We start from the raw sequence: 24375 nt of genomic DNA on the forward strand, positions 1-24375 counted from the left end.
GAGAGGGATGACTAGGATTTCATTAAATTTACTTTAACTTTCCATTACCAACTGAAGCTAAAAGTTAACACATTATAATTCCCAGAACAGATAGGTTCCTTGAGCAACTAAATGTAGAACCTAAAATTAAATCTACTGAATGCAAAGAGAAAGACTTCAAGAAAAATGTGGATTTAGCCTGAAATTTGCAGAATTTTGATAGAGTAAAATTAAAATTACTTCTTAGCAGACAGATTATACATTTTAATTTTACGTATCAATTAAGTTGTATTATTATTTGTACTGGTTTTAGTATTTAACAAATGTACAGGAATTGCTTGGATTTTCCAAACGCCCTCACAACCGTAGCTTGAAAATTTCCGTTGAAAATATTAAAAAAATCATATTGATACACAAACATTCATGCTCTTGTTCTTATTCGTGGAAATGCTTTCACATCCATAAACATGACCTTAATTACCTATATCTTAATACTGCAGGTTTTACTGTGCACTCATCTTAAGTTCCCGTTTTAGATGAATTTATGTGGCAAACTGTGTAGTCATAGCTATTAAATGTCAGCAAAGTGGTTTTATGGCCTGAAATGGCTACTAGTATTTTATGATCTGTAATTAATAAAATTTTCACTACAGTTTTAAGTGAAATCTCTTCATGTTAAAATAATTTCAAACGCTTTATTTTTTGTTTGTGAACAACTGTATTTTGGTTTTAAAAAATGAACCATATACCATTTGTTCCTCTGGTCCATAGGGAATTTTAAGGTGTAATGTTGAACAAATACCTTGAGAAATGTATCACACACCACGTTTGAAAAGAAACGTAGCCAAAAAAAAACGAGTAAAGTTATTCTACTGTTATTCATTTGAAAAGCCCTTCGATCTCAGCAAATTCTCAGTCTAGGCCTAGTACAGTGTACTGAGTGAATGATGAATTGTAGCCACATCTCTGAGCTGCATTAAAATGGCAAAAATATTGAAAACTGTGAAGTCTTTCTAGATTTCGGTGTTATGGTTTTCTGGACAGATTTAATACTTCACTGAATCTGTGAGTGCCTTGTCCACCTGTGATAAAACATAAATACTCAGTGGCTGAGGTCCTAACGGATATTTCATTTTTATGTAGACTCATGTATTTTTCCTTTTGTCCCCTTCTGAGATTTCATGGCTGAGACAAAACCCTGTAACCCAACAAAAATTGTGTTCATTGTTTGTTACTGGAAGCAGGGCTAATAGCACCTCAGTATTGTAATACCTTAGGATGATCGAGTTAAAGAGGCATTTAGCTTACACAATGACTGTGCCTCTATGAACAATTGTTAAAAATGGTTTTTAAGGGTGATTCTGAGAGTAAGTTACAAATCTCAATAGCCTCTAGGCTAATAAATCTGTTAATTTTGCAAACAGTAAACAACGTTTCTTTTGATCAAAATGACAATATTCTTCAAAAAGAAAAACTGTTGATATTCAGTACCCAGAAAAGGCTCATCTCTGAACATAGCACTAAGGGAATTGTCACCTTGGAATAATATGTCCTTTCCATAAAGTTTCACTGTCTAATGTCCTTTCCATAAAGTTTCACTTTCTAACTTCCGAATTTCATTTTTAGCTGCTGATTACGTTACTGCACTGTGATTATTTTACTATATGTCCATTCCCTCCCTGTAAGTTTCAAAGATCGTGGTTCATCTTTCCCATCATTGTAATGAGTACTCAATCACTGTGAAGAACAGAGGACAGTGCGTTGGCGAAAGAGAGGCGCAAGTCAGACACTGTTCCGAGAAAGGAGAAGAGGAAGACCTGGAAAAGGCTGGAAACAGGGCGTAAAAGTTACTGGAATGGAAAGACCATGACATCCAGGGCGAGAGAGAGAGAGAGAGAGGGGATGTGCATAAGAGAGTGTGTAAGTGACGTAGTGTGTGTGTGTGTGTGTGTGTGTGTGTGTGTGTGGTGGTTCGATATCAGCGTAAAGCTGCTGATATCGTGGAGTTTTCTGTACTGGGGTTCACTCATGATTCAGCCACGATTGTGGCGGCAACACAATCGTCGGTTTCGGCCTGAGGTCATCCCCGTTAAGGGGGAGGATTAATGTATTATCGATCTGTCTATCTATCTATCGATCTATATATATTATATATATAATTATATATATATGTGTATATATAAATATATATGTATATATTTATATACATATAATATATATATATTATATATATGTATATATATAAATATATATTATAATATATATATATATATATATATATATATATATATATATATATATATATATATATATATATATATATATATATATATATATATATATATATAAATTATATATGACTGCACACGACACCTGCGTTGTACTTTGTATTGTTGTTCCTACAGATATAATAAAAAAAAAGCCAATCTTAGCTGCTGGTATCCACACACAACGACAAACGTTCTAATCACAAATATTCCCTGAAAATAAATAAATAAATAAATAAATAAAACCTGGTCTCGCAGGATAAAGCAATCCACAAACCCACTGTAATCAAATACGATTTATGAGAATGCGGAATCAGTCGTATGCAGACTCGGGTTGAATGTTATTAACTTTGCTGAGAGGCGATATCAGTCGTCGAGTGTTATTCATTTTGAATGTTATTCATTTCGCTGACCTTTCGTCTTTGTATAGCTCCAGTAATAAATAAACAAAAGAAAATTGTAAACGTTTGAAAAAGCTTTTCACTTCACGGCCAGGAAATAAAGGCAGAACAGCTGCTTTGTGGCTGCTTGTCACAAGCAGAGACGCTCAGATAAGAAACAAGATCACACCGCAGAAACGAACTGCAAAGACGATCAGCCAATCAAGAAGAAACGCGGCGATTAGACGCGATCCGCTGAGAGTCCCTTCAGCAGGAAATGAAGAGAGTCTGGGGTACAATGGAGTAGTGAGAGAGAGAGAGAGAGAGAGAGAGAGAGGGCTTCTTCTTTTCCCCCCTCATGCCATCTTCTTTCTTACGAAACGACTCTCTCCCCTTGAATCCCCTTTTATTCTCCATCGTCTCGCGCGCGCACATACGCACGCACGCACGCACGCAGCGCCTCGGCGCCTCCTCTTTATTGGCCCTCGTCCAGAGTTCAATTTCCTTTGGTAACACATACTTTCCGACTTGATGCTCTGCTATGGCCCGAGATGTTTCTCTTTATCGCTCTTGGTGTACACTTCTCCCCCGAGGGCTTTCGGGGGAATCCCTCTGGGCAACAAAACGGTTCAGATTAGCGGGAAGCAGGAACGGTCTTCGGCTGAAGTGTGCGCGCATCTGTTAAGCCTCGTATTTCTTGCGAGTGGTAGTTGTCGCGTAACGAACGGGAGACAAAACAACTTTATTATTATGTATAATAATCTTAGGTGCGCTTCGCGGTCTAGTGATTAGGAAACTCACCTCGCTAGTAAGGAAGGTTGGAGGAGTTGAGGTTGGTGGAAAGAGATTACAATTCCGAAATACAGGGCATGAATCATGATTCAGTAATCAAGGCACGATTCTGGTACTGACCGTTGAGTACTTTTCTCGGGGAGCCATCTCTGCTAGGGAAACAGCTAAATACTGAGCATATAAATATATATATATATATATATATATATATATATATATATATATATATATATATATATATATATATATATATATATATATATATGTATGTATACATATGTAGGTAACGTGACTTATATACATGGAAGTGTATTTTCAAATGTTCCTGTTTTCAATGGCGTCTTTGGTAAATCTATTCAAGTTTGTGAGAGAATAAAATGGTCTATTTCAAGTAATTTTCGGTTTTTAAGACATGAACTGTTTTTTGTGGAAAAATATTTACTGAAAGTCTGTGACGTCATGATAAATATAAAAGACGCTACAAACGCTCCCCACCCAATAATTCCATTAATAACCGTGTTAAATAATAAAGCTGATTAAATCATGTAATATGAAAACTAACTTGGATGTTAAGATTCTAAAGGCAGTCACAGTCTTTACGAGATTCTGACAAACAGATCTCTCTCTCTCTCTACCAAAGTATTTGGTATTTCAGCCAGAAGTTGTGCAGATTTGCTCTGAGAATAAATCTTTATCTGATCTCGCTTTTACATGACCTTAACATCGATAGTGATAAAATTTGTAGCCTTCCTTCTGTCATTATCTATTTCCTATACCATGCAAAAATCAGAAATAATGATTCCACGAATGTTTTAACAATTCCTGATAATAAGTTTCATAATGCCTATTTTATGAAAAAGAAAAAGTTCAGTGAATAACAGATGAAAACTAAACATAGCATATCTTTCAGAAACAGACTGTAAGCACATTGAAGGTGGGCAGTCACATAAATGCATTTTGCAAGTTACGGAAAAAGGTGGAAAAAAAAAAAAAAAAAAAAAAAAATATATATAAATATATATATATATATATATATATATATATATATATATATATATATATATATATATATATATATATATATATATATATATAGATCGGATGGAACATAGTAAAGAATCCGAAAACTGAAATAGAACACCTCTTGTTATCATTCATAACCAATTTCTTGCGCTCGACACTTGCAAGAATACTGATACGTCATGAAAAATGCTGACTGGCTTAAGAAGTTTTCATAATGTACTAAGCAGACAATGGATCATGCGTGAAGAGAATGCATGTAGAATTGAGGTTCTTGAAGAAGCGAATTAGCCCTTTTTTTTTATATTCCGTTGTGTCTATTTTGATAAGAAGGAATATCGTATATTGGCAAACAGCAATGCTATCCTTTGCCTCAGCTATGAAGAAAGGAAAATTTCTTTCCAAGAAATAAATAAAAACAAATAAAAAGATATTCTCCGTGTACGGTAAAACTCTCTACAGTGATACCAAAAGCTATCGCTATAATGTTCATAATTTCTTATAAGTAATATTAAAAAATAACTATCGTTTTATGTGCATTACGCTTCACACTCTCAAGACAGCCAAATCCCTTATTTCTCTTCCTCTGTCACACAGCCGTTGATTGAGTAACGCGTCTCAAAAAATTGAATTTGTCCAGGTAATACTATCCCCTTGGTACTGATACCAAAAGCTGTAAAGGTCAAAAGTTCAGGCAAACCTTATGTAAATTTCGCTCTCCGACCATACACACCCTATGTCTCACAATCTCCTGAGGATTATAGCTTATCTATCACTTTTGTGTCCCCTGCCTGAAAGTCACAGATTCAGCAACATGTCTCCAAGGTTAGGAAGTTCGCGGAAATCAGACGTCACTGAAGCTCATTCAGATACACCTATATATAAGCATATGTTTTAAGAAGGAAAGTTTAGCGAGTATTCGAATGATTTCATGAATATATCACGAAGTCTCTCGTACAGCTTAGAGAATGCCTCGTCTTTCCGAACACTATCTTGAAAGTCAGTTCATTGACATTTGTTACCGAAGATTTCATCAATTTAAAAGTATACTGTTCTAGGAGTTTCGTAAAGTGTTGTTAAAAATGTAATATTTTGAATTTTGTAATTACTATCATAGAAGAAACTTAAGGTCTCTGACAGGAATAAGGAAGCTATTTTACCTTTGCATTTTAACTAAGCACTTTTATTTTCTTACGTAGAGCCAGACAGGATTTTTTGGTGATAGCTTAATGTCTCATGAAGTTTTTGGGTTTTCCATCTTATGAGTTTCATGAAAGTGAAAATTATAAATAAGCCTTTGATGAATTATCTGACATACAAACCCTTAGAGGACCCTTTGCATTTTACACTGAGTCAACGAAATATTTTCAGTCGAAATGTTTGAACACGAAATAAACTTGAAACTATTCGAGTTATAGCCAAAAGGAAATACAAAAGATTTGTCATCTCAGATAAAATATAAATAAATTAAATGAAAAGAGAGACTGAAAAAAGGAGAGACTCACATCACAGAAATCAATGAAATGTCAGTGAGGTGAACAGACGTGTCTTTCGTTTCAGAGGTGGTAGAGATGAAATAATTGATAATGTGTGTGTGTGTGTGTGTGTGTGTGTGTGTGTGTGTGTGTGTGTGATGCTGTGTTCCGAAAGGAGACGACTGACAAAGGAGCTTGAAAATGTTTGACCATGTTGCAAAGATGATGTAAGGATGCATTAGTTACACGCGTCTTAAAATAACTCCGTTCAGAATACGACGCCTCTGTTTCTTGACTAGCGGCATTTTAAAACCAATTCCAGGAGCGATTTCCCGGAAAAGATTTCAGGGCAACCCACTTTGGTTATTATTCACTTGGAGAACTGCTATTTCGAAACTTCAGTTGTGCTACTGAGTAATGATCCCAGCATCAGCGACTGTCGATGTAATGACTTTCAGGGAAAATTTCTCCAGTTTTCTGTAATTATCCTTCCTCTAGAAGTCCAAGTTTTTGGAGAAAAGACGAGAGTTAATACTACATTATTCCACTTACTTCATGCCACCGATTTTCTGCAATTACTTCATTGTCTTCATCAGGGCAATGCTGATTTTGCAGGGGGTTGTTGTTTAAGATTCAATTGGCCTTATGCCAGCACTGGTTCTTCTTTGAAGAGCAGCTTGCAATATCGCAGGGGACTTTGCAATGGTGCGGCGGTACAAGTAAAATACGAAGATATTTGACTGATCGACGCAGACCGGGGGAGATGTTACTGCGACTCTAATACCAGGGGGTTACTGCCGTCAGTGCACCCCGTGCGGTGCACTGTAGGCATTACTTAAGGTTCTTTGTAGCGTGCCTTCGGCTCCTAGCTGCAACCCCTTTCATTTCTTTTGCTGTACCTCCTCGCATATTCTTTGTCCTCCATCTTGCTCTCCAGCCTCTCCTAACAATTGATTCATAGTGCAACTGCTTTGAGGTTTTCCTCCTGTTATACCTTTCAAACCTTTTACTGCCAATTTCTGTTTCAGCGCTGAATGACCTCATAGGTCCCATTGCTTGGCCTTTGGCCTAAATTCTATAGCCAGTTCAATTCAATTCCAATTAAATGTCACTTGGAAGGAGAAATGGTGACAGGCGTTGTTGCTATTGTAATGGTACACAGGGCATGGTCTGAAGGCCCTCTGTACTATCCTGAACTCTCACTGGACTGCGAGGGGAGAGGTTTGGGGGTAGAGTGGGGTCGGGGGTGGCAGCGTCCAACAGTGAAATTTAATGTCGGCTTTCACTGGGCGATGCTCCCCTATCAGAAATTCCGAACCTGCCACGGTTATTTTCTGAACGAATGACCTCAGTCTCTGTGACGAGGCCACTTAAGGGAGGTTCCTTGTCACGAACGTCTACTAAACGCTTATGCTTCGATAAGCTTTTAGTAGCGTGTCTGTTTCCTGTGTGTTATGACGACCAGTTGCCCATTCTGTTGGAGATCGTTATAACTGGGTGGTTATCTTTGCTGATACTGAGTTCGGGTGCATATTCTCTGTGATTTCAGTGGTCTAGCTGTCGTTCGTCAGCATCTGCGTCACACATTCCAGTTCTGCGTGGGGCGATCTTCAAGGACTGCAGAAGAGGAGGGGTCTCCTGAAGTCAGGGATCTCACCCCTTGCATTAGGGATAACTCTGACCTATCCCCTTGCATTAGGGATAACTTTGAGAAGACGAAAAACATAGCAAATTAGAGGAATGTTATCTTAAGACAGCAATCACGGCAGTTATGACGCCAGATAATTATTTATTCACTGGCCCAGTCCTATATTAGTAGACGACGGAAGTACTTCGGGCACAGAACAAAAATTGCCTATGTTCCAGATTATGCACAGAAAGTATAAGTGTGTGTATATATATATATATATATATATATATATATATATATATATATATAATATATATATATATATATATATATATATATATATATATATATATATATATATATATATATATATATATATATATATATATAAATACATATATATGTATATATATATATATGTGTATATATATATGCATGTATGTATGTATCAATGATATTTGTTGTATTCTTATAATAATATTTCATTATTATCAGCTGTTCAATATAATGACTGGTTTTGTCTGTTCAGTAACCTAGGTTACTATTGTACGTCAATAAACCGCGCTTGTCCGCTCATTTTTGGATTTCGTATGCTATTTGGTATAATGTGCGCGTAAGTAAATTGCTTCGGTATACCTTTTTACCAAGATTTTACATACTTTGTTTTTGGTCATTGAGTGTTTAACGTTTTAATGTTCTCGATATGACATTAAGAGCTATATGCTGTCGAACTAGTCCTGTGTGACAGTTGCCAAAAAACTACAGTTGGTTACCAGTGTGCGTGGAGTTGTCTAAAATACAGTGAGTGAAAATGGAAATGGGGAAGGTTCTTGGTGAATATCTGAAACGAGAAGATTCTTTTGTTCAGATTACTCCCCACCAAATTCATCTTAATACACAGACACACACAAACATACACACACACACACATATATGTGTGTGTGTGTGTGTGAGTGTGTAATCTGCAATCCTTGTTATCCCCTATGGTCAAATCTTATCCTTGACTCCCCTAACCCTTCCTCTCTTTGGGCTTGACCTCGTAAGGCCGATTGTTTGCCTGACCCTTCAAATTATTATTATTATTAAAAAAAGTTACCCCTTTAACTTTAAATATGCCAACCCTTCCTTCTTTCTAGTCTCGACAGTATCCTAAGCCATTATCATTTCCAAAAATTACCATGTACAAATAGTAATTTCAAAACCAACATTACCATGTTTGATTCCCAGTCTTGGATTTTTCATTTCTGTGGTGTACGACGGAGTGTGCCGAACTTTGCGAAAGGAACACAGTCCATCATCAGCGGGACCTTAAAAAGTCATAGAACTCGAGCGCAATATCAAAAACTGCTTTCAAGAGGGGTGACGTCATAAGGGTCCATATTCATTTTGAAGAGGTTAGTACACACAGTCCGTATGAAAGAACCCAAGTAATATTGACACTGGAAAAAATCAGGTGGACCCACAGAAAAAAAGAAAGTTTCACTTTTCTTAGAGATATGAGCTTCCTTGTGGAAAAACTAAACTCAACACTGAACGCTGGAGACCTTGAATGACCTCTCGTAATATTCAATGTAGACTGGAGAAAAGAAGCAGTGGAATATTTTCTCAACAGTTTCGTTGTCAATTTTACCCTATCTGTCTCTCTGTCTGTCTCTATAACATCGATCTGCCAGCCTTTCCTATATTTGATTTTACATCAAACAGTTGCTCGTAACGGAGGAAGGGTAAAAATCCTGAAAATCAATGACATACTCATACATCAAGTGCTAAATCGAGGATGAATCCTATGCGCACAAAACATCCACAATATTAGCTACAAAATGTTTTACCTACAGCAAGCACATTTATTGCGCCATTCGCCTATATCAAACATGCAGTCTTTGGCATCTTGGATGTTGAGGAACTCATGCCTTAAGTATATTACTACACCTATCTTGCCAACTCTACCAAAGCCTTCCCATACTCATTCACTGCAACACTTCCGGACTATGAACTTTTTTCACTACCCTATAGCCCTCCAGTCTCTCCACATGACCAGACCCTATCTAATAGCTTGCATCCTTCTGTTCACTAATAATAAAGTTGTTTTTAGCACTCTCGTATATTTCCCACTTTAGCAAATATTATATCTGTGAATGTTTTCATAACACTGTATAGGTATAAGGATGTATAGGAATATGAAAAATCAGATAAAAGGAAGATACAAAGAACGTTGTTGTTTGTTTTTTGTTTACGAAATGGCAATGATTGAAAACCACGAGGTTTTTTCTCTTCATTAAAACTATAAATTAAAAATGTCATAAAATTGACAACTACAAAGCACAAATAATTCATATCAATAAATCAAAGCACGTGTACAATAACAATTCTGTTTTTTTTTTCTAGAGCTAGCAACTTTACACTTCAGCTGACAACTGATCTACTTAAGGAATTCCCTGGAAAAATGGACTTCATTGCATGTTCGTTTATGGTTCAGAATTTTCTCTGAACTTACTCTAATAATGTAAATATATGTAACACTTTTCAAAAGAATAATTATTTATGGTTTTCAAATTCTGTATCATGAGTAAGTTAGTAATTCGTTGAGTTCTGTAATAAACTGGGGAAAATGCGAGGAAGTTCATTTTTGTCATTTTCACAGATAATACTGCATTCAGCGCTGGAAAGTAAAATGATAGTAAAAGGTTTGAAAGGTGTAACATGAGGAAAAACTCGCAGTTACACTATGAAATAATTGTTGGGAAAGGTTGGAAAGTAAGATGGAAGAAAGATAATATGAATGGAGGTAAAATAAAAGGAAAGAAAGGGGTTGCAAAGAACCTTTAGCAAAGCCTACAGTGCAAAGACTGTGTTCAAGAAGAGGCCTTGCATTTCTCAGTCTGACAAAACTTTGCTGGGGACTCAAAGCTGGAAACCAACTGACCTATCTTGACCAGTCTTTACGAACCACAGGCCAATCTGATTTTTGAAGAAATAAGAAAAACAATATTTATTTTTATCTTTATTGTCAAGATGTGTACATAGCAAAAAAAAAAAATTACATGGATATAATCACATTATTTATAATTTTCATACTGGAGACTTCAAGTTTCTGTTTCTGGTACTTGAGTAGGACGGTACGATAGGAAGTATCGTCGTTAGAGCGACGAGGACACGAAGATGACACATCATACATTCTGGAACACGTCACACATTTACTGAAAATCTCAGTGCATCTTTCACAAAATGCTGGAACTACCTTTGCAGTCGCCTCATCTGTTTTCTTTTTAATTTTTTAATTTTGTTTCAATCAAGTTTTGCTCTTCATTAAGTTCTGAAGCTGTGTGTGCGTGTGTGTGTGTGTACGTTTTACTTTTCATTAAGTTCTGAAGCTGTGTGTGTGTGTGTGTGTGTGTGTGGAAGCGAAACACCGAGCGAAGCACAGCCAGACACAAGCGCCATTCATTCGTAAGCATGTGGATGGACAACTATGCAACTCTCGGCGCGATTCTCTCCATTTCTGCGGGAGGACTCCATTACTTTGGATAACCATTCAAGTTGCAGTCGCGCGGAACATTGCAATGAACACGCGTATAACGGGAAAGGGTCTAATTGTTTCCAGGTTCATTGCACGTTATATATACGGCTGTGGTTCTAATTGACACCATGTTAGCCAACCCAGTAGAGAAGATGGGCTATTGATTTTCTCTGTTTTCCTGTCTCTGCTCTTCCACTGGTCCTCCAGCGTTCAGCTCTCTCAATTAATCCAGAAAGTGCGTTCACACTGCGTGTCTAGGTTCTGTGAAAGTGTCAGTATTGCATAAGAAATTGGCCAGGCTATCATTATACTTAGAATTTTATATCTGTCTAGAATGAGGGTTCTCAGAGTTGTTTTCTGGAAATCATGCGCGTGCTGTACCTCGGAGACTTGCGAGGGGTAATCCTTAGGTCTAAATTTGCCAGTAATTGGCAGGAACACGGGAAGGGAAGATCGTACTACTCCCTGGTGCTCTACAGAATGTCGCCTTCATTCTGTTGCAGTAAAGTTGCAAAGTAGTTCACTCCCCGTTGGGGTTAGTGCCGCCAGTGCACCTCGCTGTTGTACTGTAGGCATTACTGCAGGGTTTTGCAGAGTCCCTTCGGCCACTAATTGAACCCACTCTTTAGCCATTTACTTTACTTCCACTCCCGATTCTTTTGTTCAGTCTTGCTGTTCAACCACTTCAATTATTCGTTGGGTATTCTATACGTGTCAATGAAATGCGTGGGCAGGGAATTGAGAGACTGGTTAAGATGGCGTTTTCATTATTTTTTTTTTGTTTTTGCTTCCGGTCACTTCAGAAGACATTTTATCAAGTATGCATAAATTGCACTGTGTCACTTCCGGCCACGCCCACTCAGTGAAAAGAGGGAGCTAGAGTGGTTGGACAGCAAGATGAAGAGATCAAGCAAACAGAGGTGATGAAGGTGGAACTGGGAGAAAATCCCACAGTTGTACTCAAATGGGTTAGATAGCAAGACTGAAGAAAGGGAGCGCGGAGAAAGGTAAAGTAAAAGACTAAAAAGTAATGCCTGCAGTGAGCCACGTGAGGTGCACCAACGACACTGCCCACCTACGGGACAGAACAGGACAGTCCTCTGTAATGTCTGATTCACTCTGTTCAATTTCCAATTAAAAAAATCCATTTATCACTTTGCTCTTGCAATATCAGCTACAAAAAAAAAAATCAGTCTGTAGTCTTTAGGATCCTGGCCAATTGTGCTTCCTTCTCAAAAGGGAAAATTTTATAGATTGATTGATTGATAGATTTTAGGCATGCATGCACGCCAGGCACTGGGGCAACTAAGGCCATTCAGCGCTGAAACGGAAATTGACAGCAAAAGGTTTGAAAGGTGTAACAGGAGGAAAACCTCAAAGCAGTTGCACTATAAATCAATTGTTAGGAGAGGGTGGACGGTAAGATGGAAGAAAGAGAATATGAACGTAGGTACAGTAAAAGGAATGAAAGCACTTGCAGCTAGGGGCCGAAGGGACGCTTCAAAGAACCTTAAGTAATGCCTACATTGCACAGCATGAGGTGCACTGACGACACTCAGCCCTTACGGGGGGAAAATGTTATAGAGTCATTAACAAGGCTATGATTATCGTGAGTTTAAACAGTCTTCCAGTAGGCTACGAAACAAGGGCATTTCATATTACCTGTCACACAGGAAAATGTTTAATTAAAGATTATTTCCGGCATCTAGGAGAGGGAAATATATCAATACACCAATGATTACTGAGTGAATCCTTTTGACATGTGACGTATCTGTTACATTTCAAATCACCACGAAGCAGGAATAACTTCTGCTTTAAAAACAAAATACAGACAGCATTTAAACAACAAAATATGGACTGCACCTGACCAATCTATAAATTCAGAGTGACTCTGATATTTTATACTATTTTAGCGGCTGCTGAAATAAAAAGTTAATGGGAACGTTAATGTCATGGTGAGCTATTTCCTAAGTCATTTCCTGTCAACTTGGTGCATTTTTTTTACAGCCCCAAATGATTATTTGACATTCTGATGTGACCTTTGAATATAAAACCACACGTCACCCACAAATCATTCTTTGTATTTAGGATCTCTCTAATTTTTCAACGTCTAATCTAGAAGACGATTGCACTTACACTTCTCATCTGTCTTTTGTTTGCCAATGTCTCCTTTAATTCAAAGGCAAGGATAATAAAAAATCACGTGAAATATACACTCTGAAGAAAATTGCAATGGTTTTGGTTTTATTAATCTTTTCACGAAATAAATAAAATTCCACGTAATTCCACGGAGGAACAAAGATTAATACGTTTAATGGACGGTACTCTTCGAAATTAAAAAAAAAAAAATAGAAAGTGGCTACTAGTGTGGTTTGAGCCAATTTTTATCAAAAGGATTAAGAGAATTCGGTTTCCAATTTCGACATTTTTCTCAGGCAGTTTACATATCTACATATTTTGGAAGCCTTTTTGAGAATTGACTTGCCATCCAATCTCAACTGGGCGATTTTTTTTTATTTGATATCCTCGGAGCTAACTCGCTTTGGTCGAAATAATGGAAATTTGGAATACACCAAATACACGAACAAAGAAAGCAGGAGGCAGAAACACATTTCGGAAAGCCAGACATGCAGCCAAGATAAACAGATTGATAGACTGATGTGCAGAAGTGCAGAGTTTTCTTTGAATGTATTTCTCTACCTTCTATTGTCTGTACTCAGCAATTACTTCCCAATGGTACGGCGTGCGACGAAAATGAAAATGATCGTCTACCTGGAAATTGAACGGAAAGCTGTGAAAATTCCACAGCAGTTGGAAAACCATTACATTTGTTGTTCGTTGAGTGAATTTGAAAATGGTATCCTAATCCCATCCGCAAGCATTTAAAAAGCCTTTACCACAAGCAGTTACCTCCCCCCCCCGCCCCAACCCCGACCACAAGCCATCCCCCACCGAACGCAAAAAACGAACATTAAGCTAATAAATAAATTTCCAGCTAATACGCTTTTAATAAGTGTCTTGGTAAATAACGAATCCGCGTCCAGATTTAATCATTTCAAATTGTGAAGGGGATATTTACGTTGCTGAATTTTATAAAGAAAAAAAAAAATAAAACTCGAGAAAGTTTTACGTGAGGAGAGAGAGAGAAAAAAAAAGCCTGAACAAGGAGAGAGAACACCTGCTAACCATTTCTAGATTTAATCAATGAAAGACCCTGGTCTTGAAAAGAGAATTCTTAACCGAGTATTGGCTTCATGGAATTTCGGGAGACCATAAAACTAAGAAAAATCTGGTGCGACTAAAATGTTTCGAAAAATTCTATTTTGATTTGTCTGTTTGTTTCGATACGAAGCCATTTTTCTAAATTTCTATTTTGATTTGTCTGTTTTTGTTTCGATTCACACCAAATGTTTACTGTGTGTTTCGAATGATGTCTTTCCATTTGATGGTAGATTCTATGAAGGGAAAATCGAAGGCAGCACGGGAAGCCAACTTAGTCCCGTCCTAGCAAATCTGTATTTGGAGCAATCTCAATAATGAAACCCTAAAATCCTTAAAAATATGGTTTGGGTGAGGTACTTTTGTGGCATCCTGAAGCTTTGGAATCCTACCCGGGTTGATTCCAGTACGATCTTCACCAAACCGTAAATCTGAACCAACGAATTCGCAAAGGAAGTTGAAAAAGGATTATAGAATATAGTTCCTGAATATTATACTAATAATTAGGGGTGTCACGCTCTATAAGTCTGTAATATACGGCACCCCTGCATAATGCTCTTTAATTCCACCTTAATTAATTTCATGTGAATTTTCCCTTCTCACTGTGCCTCTCTTTAAAGTTCTTAACAAGTGTATATATATATATATATATATATATATATATATATATATATATATATATATATATATATATATATATATATATATATAATATACATATATGTATATTTATATGTATATATAATATATATATGTATTTGCATATAATATATCTATATATTATATATACATATATATACGTGTGTTTGTGTGTGTGTGCGTGTGTATGTGTGTTACTGAATACTTATCTGCCATATAAAGGTACCGCCGTCTTACTAAAAAATTATCTGGACTTTTAGTCTTATCATTTCACGAATAGAAATTGTAGATCTTGAGGCCGAGGCGGTCAAAAAAAAAAAAAAAAAAAAAAAAAAATCATCTCCAGAGTACCTGTCAAATCCCAGATCCATTGTTTCCATCTCCCAAGGCATGATAATTTATTATGGTTGACTATGAAATGAAAAAAAAAATGTCTTTTGGAAAATGCAAAAAGTGACGTTTACAACTTTTGTTATCAAAGTACGGGCTCCTTAACTGGTCCTCAAAAAGGATCAAATCTCTTGCTAGAAATTCCTCAATGCTTTGGAGAATGACCTAGGTGAGTCTCGAGGTGAAGTGTATTATTACTTTTCAGTGACGCCATCTTTTTGACTCCTGAGATGACACGAGGCTAATCTGGCCTAGCTCAGAGGTTAAGTTCAGTATACCTTAGTTTAACCAGACCACTGAGCTGATTAACAGCTCTCCTTGGGCTGGCCCGAAGGATTAGATTTGTTTTGCGTGGCTAAGAACCAGTTGGTTACCTAGCAACGGGACCTACAGCTTATTGTGGAATCCGAACCACATTATGACGAGAAATGAATTTCCATCACCAGAAATAAATTTCCAATTCTTCATTGGCCGGTCGGAGAATCGAGAGGTATTTAAGTTTCCTGTGGAACAGTCTTTTATAACCACTTTCGAGGATTTGATGCGTTTAAAGCGTCATAATATCAACCCCCACTGTCGACCTAACCGCGCAACGTCTCCTCGCTGCTGGGAGAAAGGGCGCTGGTGACTGGTACAATACATGTACATACCTGGCGGGGATATAAGCGATGACAGGCAAGGCAGCCGATCGAGACTACGAAGTCTTCCCAAAGCCAAATCAAAGTCCTTCAAAATGAAGGCATCGTGCTTACCCCATACAAATAGGAAAAAAGCACGTTAAAAGAAGAAGAAGAATCTTTGAGAGGAATTTATTTTAGCTTTATAAGTGTCTTTGCTTTTCTCTAATTTTCCATAATATTTCTTCTTCTTGTTCTCTTGAATCCAGTCTCTTTTTTCGTGTACGGATATACAGTTATAGTTGCCTTAGCAAGTTAACGAACTTATGGACGGTTGGATTTGAATATGGAAGCACAAAAATCTTAAAAGCACGGAAGATATTAAGAAAAATATTTTGCAAAATTGCACACTATACTGACGACAGCTATCTTTCTGATCGTCTGAATGAAGCTCTAGCGAAAGGTTTCCCAGTCATTTCAGAATCGGATTTCTTAACCAAAACGCACCGCGTAAGCACTTTTTTTTTTTCTTTCGGAGACCTCGCCATCCTTATCGGAAACTGGTAAAAATTCCAGGCTCGTCTCAGTAACACCTAGGTTTTTCTTCAAGGAGAATCAGGCTGAGGAACAGCTCTTCCCCTCACTACCACGCCCCCTGTTGATTTTCACAGGTAACCCACGAAGTATAAAGAGAGAGAAACATCGTAAGATGAGAAAACTTCGTGTCAGAAGTGAAAAGAACCTCTTAATTATGAAATGCAAATAGATTCAATATTTCTGGAAACAACTTTGTTCGGTGTGGGGATTATATCACCAATTCTTTTCTTTCTTTTAAAGAATAATTCATAACTCATACGTTAATCTTTTTACACTTGCGCATACACACACAATTGAGGCTAGTGTAAACACAGACATGCACGTGACGTGTGTATATATATATATATATATATATATATATATATATATATATATATATATATATATATATATATATATATATATATATATATACATATATATTATATATATACACAAACATACAATATATATATATATATATATATATATATATATATATATATATATATATACATATATATTATATATATACACACATACTGTACATATATATACATACATATATATATATATATATATATATATATATATATATATATATATATATATATATATATATATTAGTCAAAATTGCTTGTCACAATCTGATCTGGGGTTTATAGATCAAATGCTGTACCCTTCAACATTCTTGATGCGTGCTTACGTAATTACAGAGGCTCAATGTTTGCCCCACCAAGATCTTATATTTAAAGGACCTTGTGTCCCACCAAACGGGACGCTTCTTCCATATAGATAACGTAATAAGAGAATCTCATTGATTCCCGTTTGCTTCCACGAATATCTTCGTAGTTCTAGACAGTCAAAACCTACTTATTAAACTTGATACAATAAAAATACATTCACCTATAATGAATGATCAAGACCCTTTGGACTTCAGTATCTCAGTTCAGTGAAGAGTCTGATCTTGGTTCAATCCAATTTCAGTTGACTCGAAATCCACAAACGTATTAAGTGTAAATGCTGATGAGAAAGGGAATATCAAGTGTCCTATAAAATGGCTGGTTAGCCCTCTCAACTAGAACAGGTAATTTGGCTGTTAAGGCAGCTGAAGGTCAGTCAATAACAGAGGTCGCCATTCAAGCAAAATTCGGACCTGGGATCAGCGTGATGCTATTACAATCTAGCACGTTATATGCCCTTATAAAACGGAAGGGAGGCATCAGTAAAGAGAAACGTTCAAAACAAGTACTGAAGCATCAAAACAAAGTCCGGATGATTTATGCGGATGATACATTGACATTTTCGAATCTGATCTGGGAGACTTCAACACTTTCTCCCACAAACGAAGTAACCGCGTACCAAGTGTCTGATTTGAACGACAATGAGAACCTGATCTCAAAACTTCGTTCTCAGAGGTTTTTATAACTAGGGACATCGCATATCACTGGCTCACAGTATATGGAAAACCGACTTTTTCGGTATCCTACAACCACTTACTTAGTTATCAAAATACTTCATTAAATGCTGGACAGACAAGTAGCTTATTTTCAAAGGTCATCCCTTCGTATAAAGATGCAGAATTGAAATGATTCTTGAGCTACCGTCTTCCATGAAAATCCCAAGCAGGCCGTTGAAAAATGGATGTATAATAACGTGAATCACATTTACTTTGTCACCCCAAATGCGATATCTCATTCTAGCCATCTAAAAGGGCGCTATCTAGACCTTACTCTCTTCATTCCTCCTGATGTTTCTGAACTGTACACTCTTTTTTACCAAGGTATTATCCTACATCCTTTCCCTTTTATCTTGAGAATAACTTTTACCCAAAGGAAATTATATTTGGCGAGTCCTCTTTCCCTGACCGAGATTCATATTTATGCCATTTGCGGATTTCAAGTAGGGTGACATGACCATAACTCACTCATTCATCAGAATTTCGAAATGCTGCACATATTTCTGTCAAATAGCAAATGTTTGTAGCATATGATGGTATGTCTATTTTGTCAAACACACATATATAGATTATCTGTATATAATATATATATATATATAAATACATATATATATATGTATGTATGTATGTATGTATGTATATATATATGTATGTATGTATATAAATATGTATGTATATTATATATAAATGTATTTTATATATATATATATATATATATATATATATATATATATATATATATATATATATATATATATATATATATATATATATATATGTGTGTATATGTGTGTGTGTGTGTGTGTGTGTGTGTGTGTGTGTGTGGATGGGTATGGATGAGTCACCCACCAACAGTACCATCGCTATCGTTAATGTGAATAGAAATGCATGATGATTTTTTTTTTTCATGTCAAGAATGCTAACTATCTGCCTTCTATCTTATTTACACTTATTCATTGATGTCTTTATGGTTTTGGGTTTAACTTCATTACTGTAATTTTTATTACCAAATGACTGCAGCACAAAACAATAAAACCTAATATTGTTAGAACACTACCGAATGGGATTAAGTGCCATTTATGGACGTCATCGCAATTACGTTCTTAATTCATGAATGCCTCAGTGATTTGCGTTAAAAATGTGCGATTTTAGGTTCCTAAAGAAAGTTAGAAAATTAGATAAAACCTTACGTAATTTCCTAAGTTCATTATTTGCTGATGCATGAAAAACTAACTTTAAGGATGACCCTTTACAATTATGATGAACCGATATCGTAAAATCTGCCCAATTCTGACTACCCAATTCATTTATCTTCGGCTGAAACTACTGTCCGTTCATGTATTTGTGCAGCCAAGGGTTAGAGAGATCTGGCATGTATGGGGAGAAAAGATTAGTATTTTTACCTTCAAAATCAGTGCTGCTAATGAAAGCAATATGGAGTTCAGAGCTGTGAAATTTAATGTTGTTTCTCTCTTTACAAAACAAGGTCGTATGATTTTAGGTCAGGAGGAAAGAAAGTCAGAAAATAACAAAGTTTTATGCATTTTCCTTACTCTGTCATTTGCGGAAGAAATATCCCAATTTTTCCTTAAAGAAAGCCCTTCAAAAACCGAATAAACCGAGAGCATCAAATATGCCTAACTCTGCCGACAAAATCCTGTTTATATTTAGTATGGGAAAGTAAATCTTCCTCAGTCCCTTTCATCTTCCAAGACCGCCTCGGATGATGAATGGCGTCCGGGTGTCTGTTGATGTGTTTGTCTAGCCCAGACGTAGTTCAGAGACTAAAATGACTTTTTCATATTTTATTATTATATCTATAGTGTTTCCTATTATACTATTATATTCTATTACTTTTAGTAATGGTGTTATTGTTATTGTTTTACATGCCTGATAAACGTTTTTATGTATCTTAAAGCTTGTTTCTTAGAGTTCATACAAGAAGACTTTTGAGAAAAGGAAGAAGGGGCGAGAGAGTTACAGGGAAGAAATAATAGTAATATATTTGCTTTGCAATTATGCTGTTGTTGACTGTAAGAAGAACATGAAATATAAAATTGCCTAAAATTTTGTTTCAACCAAATAATGAACAAATATACTTCCGTCTACTCATCTCACAAATACATAATTAAGTTCTTCTGCCATCTACTCTGTACTAACACATAATCTAGTAGTCCCAGTCTCTGTTGTTTTCATTCCTCAGTATATTCATCAACTGTACTTTTGCAAACACAGTTTCAAGCAGACTCTCCATTCTTAAATGCCTCAGGAACTCCAGGGCCTTTAGCACTGTTATCTCTCGTCCTCTCATTACCTTTGTAAATTACCAGATTCTTCCTAACAGTACAGGTGCAATTGCGTCAGTGGCTCTACACCTTTCAGCTAATCTTAGGCACAATCACACTTTGTCCTTCTCATTCCTACATATAATGCCGTTTCACTTTTTTCTCACTAAAGTGCAAAAAGATTCAGCTTCCACTGTGCACATAAACACCATAAATTTCTTGTCTCCTGCGCTACACCAATGCATATTCAAAACCTTAGTGCTTGACATTTAAATATTTCTCAGTATTTTTTTAAAAATCATTGTCGGGTACGAGGCTGAAAACCCAATGAACTCTTCCAGTTACTGGTTTCCTCAACAAGCCAAGCAGCAAGAAGGCAATTTTTCTTTTTCTGGCTTTCCTAGGGTCAAAAAATTATTGTTACTGTTCTGGCTAATAGGATGTCCATCTGTCATTTAGGTGGCATTTCCTCATCTCCATGGATTCATAACTCTTTATTATTCACCTGTTTATCAATAATATAAATATATATATATATATATATATATATATATATATATATATATATATATATATATATATATATATATATATATATATATATATATATATATATATATATATCTATATATAATAGCTGACCAACTCAGCTGCCTGGAAAACTCTGTAGGACTCATGATGATATATTTATATATATATATATATAATATATATATATATATATATATATATATATATATATATATATATATATATATATATATATATATATATATATACATATACATATCATATTTATCCGGAAAGCAGCAGCTGCCGTTTCTTAATTTAATCCCTGTTTACATCATATACATTTGCCTTCCATAAACGCAGATTCTGCAAATGCCTTTCGGAAAAGATTTCCAAACTTAATGATCTACATTCTGCTATGACGAATTCCGTAGGTAAAAACTACGAAGGGACTAACGAATTAATGAGGATATTGGCATACGCACGAATTAAAAAAACGAAACAACATACATCATACACGGTGAGTTTAGCCAGTATCTAATCTTCATGTGTGAATGGTGATTTATTTAGTGGATTAAGAACTTAGATATGATGATATCAATACCACATTTTGTATCTTATTGGCAAGATATGATTAAGATATGTTTGACTTACGATGAGCACTGAAAAAAAATGTGATAATTTCGTCATGAGTAATTTTTTTAATGAAGGGGTAGGTCTGTCACTGAAGCATTTGGTCTGTTACTACTTTTTTTCTGTGGCGAGGATTGTAAGGGCTGACTGGTGTGGTGGTAGGAGTTATATTCTGAATTACATTGCTTTACGACTGAATGAAAGTAATTCTAATAGTTTCAAAGGCATCCATTTAATTTTATGATGTACTAAACTATTTATAGGGTTTGCAGTGGGAGGAGTTTAATGACGTCATCAACAGAAAAGGTGGTGGTTTTCCGCCCAAGCTACTGGTGACTCCCATTAAGTTACTGAAGAAAAGGTGGACAGCACCGGTAAAAACGAAAACTTAATTTGTTTTGTCTGTGTTTGTATGTCTGTCATGGGGTAGGGGTTTGATTTTGAGTTATGGCCTTTCCCGGGTGATTTAAGGGCCGCGTGCCAAATTTTGTCTGGGTCTGTCAAGCTGTTTGGATTTCTATATAGGACAAACATATAAACGTTCACTTTTATTATATATATATATATATATATATATATATATATATATATATATATATATATATATATATATATATATATATATATATATATATATATATATATATGTATATATATGCGTGTAGTTGTGTGTGTGTAAATTTGGAAATACACTACGACTAACAAATAATAAATATCGGTCATGACAGGTCATATGAGAAGCTGAATAAAATCTAACATAACGTGAGGCGTCGAAAGCCACGAATGAGACCCAGTGCGTAGCCAACGACCTGGGAACGCTGGTTATATGACCACCACCCGGCGTAAGGCAGTGGGCTTGGAAGTAGGCAGGGGGGTTTGAGGCCAAATGGCAGCCCCTCTGAGCTGGTAATGGTCTCGGTTCCCTCGGTATCACTGTCATCCAAGCTTGGCCGAGTTTCGAGTTTTCTGGCAATATTGAATAACTGTCCACCACTATTACCGCACTTTGGAAAAGAGCAACGTTGTGTATGTGCATGTGTGTGTGTGTGGTAGGATTTATGTCACGCTGTTTCTAATAAATTCTGACCAGATTTTGCGAACGTGTCATATGGTGACGTTGGTGAAGAGAGAGAAAAAGAGACCAAAAATAACGAGAGGTCACAAATGGCGGCGCAGATACTCCAGTTTGTAACGCAAAGCAGTTTGTTAAAGAGGAGAATTGTGGTCTTATCCAATTACTCACCATGATTACTATCCGGAAACGTGTGAAAAGCTTTGTTCTCTTGCTTACATTACTCGTTGTAATCATTCTCAGATAAACAATTCCACTTTCGGACTTCTGATTTTCCCTGAGGTGCGGTCCTTCCGAAGACTTGTCAAACAATGCATAATGCTTCAGTAAAACTTCCCCCTTTTCCATCATGCACGGTTGACCTTCAAATGAACGCATGTTGGACAGGGCCAAATTACGTAACGATATGTAAATAAAGCTTTCTGTTAAATATTTGGTGCTTGGGTTTTCATTGCTATACGGATTTATAACGCATCACGTGATGTATAACCAACAAAAGAGTCTGCTACACCTGATACGTTGCGTGGGTTGCGTTCATTCCGACAAAAGAAATTACCTCCGCAGTGTAATTAAACTACCTGATAACACGTAATTCGGTTCCATTTGGCTCTTTGAAAAGGTTATTGATCCCCGTTTCATCACCGTCGTCCTTTGTTTTCCTCTTTTTAAAATGAAATTACTGGATAATAACGAAAAACCATTTCGATAAATTAGTGTAAAGTCGGTGGCTGACTGGTGCTTACGAACATGAAGAAAAGAATGGAGCGTTTCATGCAGACAAGGAGACCCTGTCATTTCCCATAGATTCTACTTGTTTCCTCTCGTTCTTAAGGACACCAGCAATTATATCGGGAAATAGAAAATGCATACCGTCAGAACTCTCCTTTTTTGAAATGATAAATGAAATTTCTATTACAGTTTTTAACATTTCGCTTTTTGTACCTGAGTATTTTTCTGTATTCTCTTTCTTCTCCAGCTCGTTTCACCCCACCGCATAACCTAACTGCCTACCAAACATGCCATTTAATCCTATTCTGGTCAACTCCTGTACGCAAGTGCGTTCTTGTGGTCTTTGTATTGCTCATCACCCACAGACGTACAAATATTTGATCAATGAATCTCCAACACCGAATGTTTCTGCGATTCCAGAAACCCACAGCTGACAGCACCTCATTTTGCAGAGTTCATCATTCAAAATGGAAGAGTTTGTTTCTTTTGCTGGGAACTGGCTCCCGCGCGCAGTCCCTTTCACTGATCATTTCTCCTCGCCCAATTAGTCAAAAACGCGGGTATGTCATTTTTCCTGAAGTTCCCTTCCGATCCTGCAAGTTTTCGCCTCCCTTTTAATTTGGCTAAAAACTGGCATCATTCTTGACTTCAGGTTTGTGAAGTTGTAAGTGCCTGGAGGAAAGACTGTTCCTAACGTTGTTTCATCCACTGGAAATTCTTGCTTATTGCAGATTGCTCTCATTTGTACTGTTGATTCATTATTTCAAGTTTCACTCACTGAAATCATATGATTTCAGAACATACGATCTTCTTTTGGGATCACCATCAAGGATTGTAAAGTCTAAATTCAAATAAGGAATTGCAAATTGCTCTCATTTGTACTGTTGCTTAATTATTTCAAGTTTCACTCACTGAAATAATATGATTTCAGAACATACGATCTTCTTTTGGGATCACCATTATGGATTTTAAAGTCTTAATCTGAATGGAACTCATTTATTTTTAAAATTTTTAGTTTTTCACTATGGGTACGATTTCAAAAAATCTTTTTGGATCACCTTTATGGATTCTGAAGTCTTAATCTGAATGGAACTCTTCTTTTTAAAAAGATATGGATCATCTTTGTAAAAGGCGTGTCAATGTGCATTTGTCAACAATGGATCATCTTTTAAAGGATCTGAAATAG

The sequence above is a fragment of the Macrobrachium rosenbergii genome, chromosome 6, assembly GCF_040412425.1.
Source record: "Macrobrachium rosenbergii isolate ZJJX-2024 chromosome 6, ASM4041242v1, whole genome shotgun sequence".
NCBI lineage: Eukaryota > Metazoa > Arthropoda > Malacostraca > Decapoda > Palaemonidae > Macrobrachium > Macrobrachium rosenbergii.